The following is an 8,125-nucleotide window of genomic DNA, read 5'->3' on the forward strand; positions in this document are numbered from 1 at the left end:
CATGCATAGAATGACTTTTTAGTTTATTGAGAGATACTTTGTGCCCTGGATTCTTTTTTTATTATTATGAAAAGTAAAACAACGTCACATACTTGTAAACAACCAAATAAAGATGGCTGAGACACTAGAATAACAGCAAGGTTATTAGGAAGAAAGGCCTATCATCACTATATAAGTTCATAACAGCTCATGTAACTCCCAAAACTGCTTACTGATCTTACTGAAGTGGGTCCACTTATGATAGAAGATGCACATTGTTTGAGGAATACAGTGGAAACCCAAATCTGAAGTTCTGGCACCTATATAGTTTCAAGAGAGGACACTAAGTAAATGGAACCTGAATCTACTCTTATCTGTTTACAGGCTAGACAGGGGGCATAAAAACAAGTTAAATTACTTTACAGCAATATAATCATCAAAAATCCAGAATGTGGGAAGAAACTCTGTAAGACAAAACAACTAAATTTCTTAAATAAAGAGGAAAAGAAAGAGGGGGAAGTTACAGATTGAAAGAGATTTCAATAAATAACAACCAAATGCAATAAATGGACCTTGTCTGGTTTCTGTTTCAAGCAAACCAACAGTTTAAAAAAATTTAAAAAGAGAGGCAATCAAGTCAATTTGTCACATATTTGGACACTGTCCAGATATTTGATTGTATTAAGAAACAGTTACGTTTTTTAGGTGTGACAACTACATTGTGGTTATGTTTGTGTTTCTTTGTTTTTTTTCTTTCTTTTTTTTAGTTAAATCTTTATTGTTCAGATTATTACATTAGTTACTCTTTTTTCCCACCATAACTCCCCTCCACCCAGTTCCCACCCCACCCTCCGCCCTCACTCCCCACCCACTGTCCTCATCCATAGGTGCACGATTTTTGTCCAATCTCTTCCCTCACCCCACACCCTTCCCCCCCCAAGAATAGTCCATTCCCTTCCTATGTCCCTGATTCTATTACAATCGCCAGTTCATACTGTTCATCAGATTATTTATTCCCTTGATTTTTAGATTCTCTTGTTGATAGATGTGTATTTGTTATTCATAATTTGTATCTTTACCTTTTTCTTCTTCTTCCTCTTCTTAAAGTATACCTTTCAGCATTTCAATTTTTTACTAGGAAGGATTTTTGTTCCCTAAGACAACCGAATGGATTGGTGCTCACCGAAGAGCATAAATTTAAGCTAGCTTTATAGTCTCCTGTAGATGTATTCGTGGGCTTGCCAAGTTTAGCAAATAAAAATACAGGACACCAGTTAAATGTTAATTTTACATAAACAATGAATATTGTTTAAAGAATAAAATATACCTCATGTAATATTTGGGCATACTTAAGCTAAAAAATTTGTTATCTGAATTTAATTTGGCATCCCCTATTTTAATCTGGCAACCATTCTCACTGGCCAAAATGAAATGTCCCCATAGAATTATCCAGGAGGTTGCCATCCCCTGCCTCACCCCTATACAATGAGGTGAGCTATAAATCAAGAAAGGCAATTTACTTGAGTGATAAAATGGCCTGTAGGCAAGCAATAGAAGAGTAATCTGATGGAAGAGATAACAACTAAAGAAACACATTTTACTTATGTAATTTTAAAAAGTAGAGTGAATCCAAGGTTTTGATCAGCAAAGAAAGCATAGAAAAATACAAAATCTAAATAGGCACTAGCCCCAGGTACTGGGGTAAATGTACCCTGACCTGTAAAGCAAATACACCAGTCCCTCCAGGAAGTATATACTCAAGTCTCTATTGGAAAGATGGATGCTTGGAGTAATCATATGTATTTGAATTGTGCAACTAACTCCCTTTTTTAAAAAAATTAAATCTTTATTGTTCAGATTATTACCGTTGTTCCTCTTTTTCCCCCCCATAGCTCCCCTCCAGCCGGTTCCCCCCTGCCACCTTCCACCCTCACCCCCCCCCCACTGTCCTCATCCATAGGTGTACGATTTTTGTCCAGTCTCTTCCCACACCCCCCACACCCCTTCCCCCCGGAGAATTGTCAGTCCACTCCCTTTCTATGCCCCTGATTCTATTATATTCACCAGTTTATTCTGTTCATCAGATTTTTTTATTCACTTGATTCTTAGATTCACTTGTTGATAGATATGTAATTGTTGTTCATAGTTTTTATCTTTGCCTTTTTCTTATTCTTCCTCTTCTGAAAGAATACCTTTCAGCATTTCATATAATACTGGTTTGGTGGTGATGAACTCCTTTAGCTTTTTCTTATCACTGAAGCTCTTTATCTGACCTTCAATTCTGAATGATAGCTTTGATTGGTCAAGTAATCTTGATTAAGTGTGGTTTTGAACTCTATATCCAGTAGTTTGCTTTCCTCCATTTCTGTCTTTTGTGACATGTTTCTTTGTCTATGCATTTTGGCTGCTTCCCTGTGTTGATAGAGTGGCTTTCTGTGCTAGGTGTCCTATAGGGCCCAGTGGCTCAGCCTCCCCAATTACCTGAGGTGGACACTCTTGGTGCACCCCTTTGTGGGCTGTGTGCACAGTCTTCTTGTAGTTAAACTTTGATTGTTGTTGGTATCACTGGGAGGAATTGACCTCCAGGCCAATTGTCTGTGAGAATCAGCTGTGTCTACAGTGGGAGAACTTCTGTGCTGGAGACCCCCTTATGGGGCAAGACTTGCTTCAGTGGGGCTTTGGTGCTCACTGAGTCTGCCCCCTGAATGTGTCCCTTATGGATCTGAGGAGTTGTAATCTGGATGGTCCCACTCTGACCACTGGGTACACTGGCTCTTGGATCTCTAAGGAGGTGCTAATTTAGCCACTGCCTGAGGCTACCCAGCAGGAGCTATGGAGAGATCTGAAGATTCCTCTTCCTTGTTTGGGGTTTGGAGGTGCCCAGATGAGGCCCAGCTGTGAAGCAATGCAAGCTGCTGTGGAGCCTTGGACCTTCTTTTGGATGTTCTGGGTCTCTCTGACCCAGCTGCAGTTTGTTAGGTAATTTTAGATTGCAAAGGGCCAAGGCATTTATATGCAAAACCCTCTGCACACAGCTTGGGTGGGGCAGCATCTCAGGGAATCAACAGGGTGTAGCAAACAGCTATGGCTGATCCTCAGCCCTGCCCTAAGAGGTCCCGGGTCTCAGTGTGCCACGGTAATCGCTGCAAGCACCTCTGAGAGAAAGCTGCCCTTGAATTCCGCCTGATACCAGACAGTCCAGTTTCTCCCCATATGAGTCTGGGTCCCCAGAGACTCGCCTGGAACTGGAGTTCAGTTCAGTCGGGAGCGTGTGTCTCCCTCCCAATTAAAAAGACAACAGTGTCCTCAGTTGCCAGCCCTTTCCGTGTGTGCCTCTGTACCCCTGCACTTTACTTCCGCACCTCCTCTGAGTCTCAGTGTGCTTTTCTCTTTACTTCTAGTTGTAGACTTTCCACTCAGTCAGCCTTCCTGTGTTTCTGGATGATGTCCGTTTTGTCTTTTAGTTGTATTTTTGAAGTGGTTGTGCAAGGCAGCAATTTCCAGTGTTTACCTATTCCGCCATCTTGGTTTCTCCTCGCAACTAACTCCCTTTGCATTGATTCTATGGTACAACAATTTTCTGATTATAATTTAGCTTCCCACAAAGATCTGCCTGGAAACAATTTTCTATTTTTAAATCAAATCCCATGAACAATTGTTTGTCTTTGTAAATTAATAAATTGGCATTCTGGTTTACACATCAGGCTCTTGTGAACATCCTTATGACTTCGCATTCCCAGCATCAATCAATTTAAGACCTTTAGAATATTGAGTTTATGAACATGCAAAACTGAAGACCAGACCCCCAGCTGTGGTTAGAATTACAGTGTCAGGCTTGTTGCCAAACAGCTTCCCTTCCCTGGCAACTATCACATCATCCTGGGAGCCTGTCATGTAACAATATGCATTAAACAGCAATAAACAGTTACTATTAAGCAGTTTAAGAAAATAGATAATTTATATTTGATCTATACATAACACAATATAATCTACACCAATAAAAGGGAAACATGCAAATTGACTGTCCCTCTGCTACACCCACCAGCCAATCAGTATGAGTATGCAAAATAAGCCAACAAAGATGGCGGCGGTGGCCACAGAGCTGGAGCAAGCAGAAGGCTTGGGTTGCCCCTGGCGACAGAGGAAGCCAAGCTTCCCACCCGCCCTGGCCACCACTGAAGGAGTGGCTGGGGGCCTGCCAACACAAGCTTCCAGCCCTCCCTGTCCTCCACTCAAGGAGGGGCTAGGGAGCTTAGGTCGCTGGGGGACATGGCCAGCCTGAAAATGGCCCTCAGACCCTCACCCAGACTGGCCATGCCCCCATGAGGTGAGGGTCCCCACTGGGGGGCATGGACAGCCTGCAAACAGCCATCAGCCCCTCACCCAGGCTGGGCAGGCACCCCAGCGGGAACCCCCACCCTGAACAGGGTGTGGCCAGCTTGAAAACTGCCCTCAGACCCTCACTCAGGCTGGCCACGCCCCCCCAGTGGGGACCCTCGCCCCATGCGGCGTGGCCAACCTGTAAACCACCACAGGCCTCTTGCCCAGGCCGCCCCATGACCCAAGGCAACCCCCCCACCCTGATCTGGACACCCTTCAAGGCAAACCAGCCAGCCTCCACCTGTGCACCAGGCCTCTATACTAATAAAAGGGTAATACGCTAATTAGACTGAGAGACCTTTCAGGAGACCTTCTGGACGTTCTTCTGGACAAAACCATGGTGGCAGGGCTGAGGTAGAGGCGGTTAGAGGCCAAGAGGGGAGGGCAGTTGTGAGTGATCAGGCTGGTGGGAGGGCGCCGTTGGGGGTGAGCAGACCAGCAGGGGGGCCAGTTGGGGGTAAACAGGCCATCAGTGGGGGTAAGTTGGGGGAGATCAGGACTGTGGGGGGCAGTTTGGAGTGAGCAGGCCAGCAGGGGGGCAGTTGGGGGCGAGCAGGCCAGTGGGGAAGGAAGGTGAGGGTGAGCAGGCCAGCAGGGGGGGCAGTTGGGGTGAGCAGGCCATCAGGGGGGCAGTTGGGGGCAAGCACACTGGCACGGGGGGGCAGTTGGGGGTGATCAGGCTGGCAGGGGGCATTTGAGGGCAAGCAGTCCTGTGGCAGGGGCTAGTTCAGGGTGAGTAGGCCAGGATGCAGAGTGGTTAGGGGCAATCAGGCAGGAAGGCAGGCAGGTGAGCAGTTAGGAGCCAGCAGTCCTGGATTGAGAGAGGGATGTCCAACTGTCAGTTTAGGCCTGATCCCTGTAAACTGGCAGTAGGACATCCTTCCAGGAGTTCCAGATTGGAGAGGGTGCAGGCCAGGCTGAGGGACCCCCCCACCGCACTGCACGAATTTCGTGCATCAGGCTACTAGTATCTATATATTCCACTAGAAACAAAATTTAACTTGGTGGACCCCAAAATTAAAAATACCTAGATGGACTTCCTAATCTCTTGAACTGTTGTCTTGAGAAACCTACTAATTTTAGACCTACTAGAAAGTATTATGCTGAATATTTACAGTGTTAGAAATGATAGTTAACTTTTAATTCTATAAAAATGAGACACTATCTAAATTATGACAAATCCCTCATGCATGGGAATAGATATACAGCTACATATAAATATATATTTTTAATTTGTCAATTACAGTTTACATTCAATTATATATTAATTTCAGGTGGTGTACATATTTATTTTAATCCATTTTCATACACTCTGATAATCACAGAAACTGAATCTGAGTTATGACAAATGTCAAGTTAGATCATTAGTATTAATGAGGAATTGAGTTCTGTATGTGTGCATCAATACCTTCATTCATAACCCACCTATACAGATACATAAGCAGGGCCCACTTGTCACCTCAATGTGTTTTTGGTTTAGTGTTGTAAACAATATAATCATAAAGTGGATTCTGCTTTTCCAAGATTACAACTGGGGTTTGCTCCTGCCAAAGGACTCATCTTCAAATAAATCATCACTACAACAAACAATATGTCATAAAAGAAGAAATACCTCAAAATAAACCTCTTCAGAAATTAAAATAATGAAGTTCATTTATTCATGCAATAAATAGTTATAATGGACTTTTATGATGTATACATACACTAGTGACTTGGTGCATAAAATTCATGCACATTAAAAGGGAATTAATTAGAGGAAATATTTTAATATTGCTATTTGCCCTTTCTCTATAATAGAAGTGTCAGAGATGAAAGAAAATTAGTAAAATGTATATGAAAATCTTCCTCCTGTCAGAGTCTGGGGCATGCCATGGGAACCAGAGTCAAGTCCTCGCCCACCCACATGTGGCTCAAAATCACGCAAGACCCAGACCTGGCCAGCCCCACCCCCATTGTGCTAGATCCAGACCCGGCTGGCCCCACTCCCATTAAGCCCCGCTGGGTGGGGGGCATGGCCTCAGGTCCCCTGGCCCGGCTCCAGGGCAGGGATCATGGCCTGAGTTCCCCTGGCTCAGGCCGGGGGGGCCAACTTGAGGTCCCCTGGCCCGGGCCAGGGGGCACACCTTGAGGTCCCCATCAAGCCCCGCTGGGTGGGGGGGGGGCGCAGCCTGAGGTCCCCCAGCCCAGCGCCAAGGCTGGGTGTGCGGCCTGAGGTCCCCCGTCAATCCCCGCATGGCAGGGGTGCAGCCTCAGGTCCCCTAGCCTGGGCCGGGGAAGGGGGCATGCCTTGAATTCCCCTGTCAAGCCCCGCTGGGCAAGGGGCAGTGCCTCAGGTCCCCCAGCACGGTGCTGGGGTGAGAGGTGCCGCCTGAGGTCCTCCATCAAGCCCTCCCAGGTGGGGGGCATGGTCTGAGGTCCCCCAGCCTGGTTCCATGGCAGGGGGCACAGTCTGAGGTCCCCTATCAAGCCTTGCCAGGCAGGCAGCACAGCCTGAGGTCCCCCGTCAAGCCCTTCCAGGAGGGGTGCGGCCTAAGGTCCCCCAGCCTGGCACTGGGGTTGGTGGTGCAGCCTGATGTCCCCCTTCAATCCCCACCAGGCGGGGGGCACAGCCTCAGGTCCCCTGCCTCGGCCCAGCACCACACAGCCTAAGGTCCCTGCTGATTGCTTGTTAAGACTCATTATGGGAACTTGGCCTCCGCTGTGGGCACAACCTTCTTGTGTTACAGGATCCCCACCTCTGCTGTGGGCACAGCCATCTTGTGTTACAGGATCCTTGCTTCCACTGTGGGCGCAGCCATCTTGTTACAGCATGACGGTCAATTTGCATATTCCCTCTTTATTAGATAGGATGCTCTGTACTATAATTTGTGCATAAGTATTCTATGCACATTTAATTTAATTTATTTTACAAGGGTCCTCAATGTACACGCAGCACAGAACACAGAAAACCCAAGTCTATCAAACATTTTACTAAAATAAGTAACTTAGCTGTAACAAGCATTAAATACTTAATTATTGTGTTTGCTGTACAATTTGGAAATTATTTTATAGAATCATCTTGACATGAAGCTATAAAATTCGGCCCAAAGGAGTTTTACAGAAAGACCTCCTTTGCTTCTTCGTAAGCTTCCTTGAGCAATAAGCATGGCACCAAAACCCTTCAGGGTGTTCAGTAAAGAAACGTTTCTTTAGGAGCTGGGCCACAGCTTTGAACACTGAAAAAACTGCTTTTGCTACAAGAAAGAATTGGGCCACTGACAGAATCCTGCTGGGCCTCACATCTCTAAGAATCTGCAGCTGTGAAGCCTTCCATTAGGGTCACTTTTCCCACAAACTGCCTCTCAGCCTCACACCTTAGAGCCCCCTGCAACTGGCTTTATATCCCCCACAAGAGCAAGACATACCTAAGAATTACAGCACTATCCCCACTGGTGAGAAAATATATTGGCCCATCCCCTGCCTGGAAACTTGTCCATACTGAGCAATATAAGGAACACCAACAAAACAGCAGCTCCTGCCTCCAGTCCCAAATAGAACTAAATTTTGAGATACCTAAAAGCCCCCTATTTATTAAAAGATTGTCAGGACTAACCACCTTGCCAAACTTGTGATAAGCCAAACCTACATCCGTTTTCCTTTGTCATTACCCAATATGTAAGCACCCAGTTCAACTTATTTGCTATGTGATCTTGGGCAAGTCAATTAATTCTGTGACTGTCTTCCAACTAAAATAAAAGATTTGCTTTATGAGGGTATGAGAATTTAA

This window comes from Myotis daubentonii, chromosome X (assembly GCF_963259705.1).
Source record: "Myotis daubentonii chromosome X, mMyoDau2.1, whole genome shotgun sequence".
Lineage (NCBI taxonomy): Eukaryota > Metazoa > Chordata > Mammalia > Chiroptera > Vespertilionidae > Myotis > Myotis daubentonii.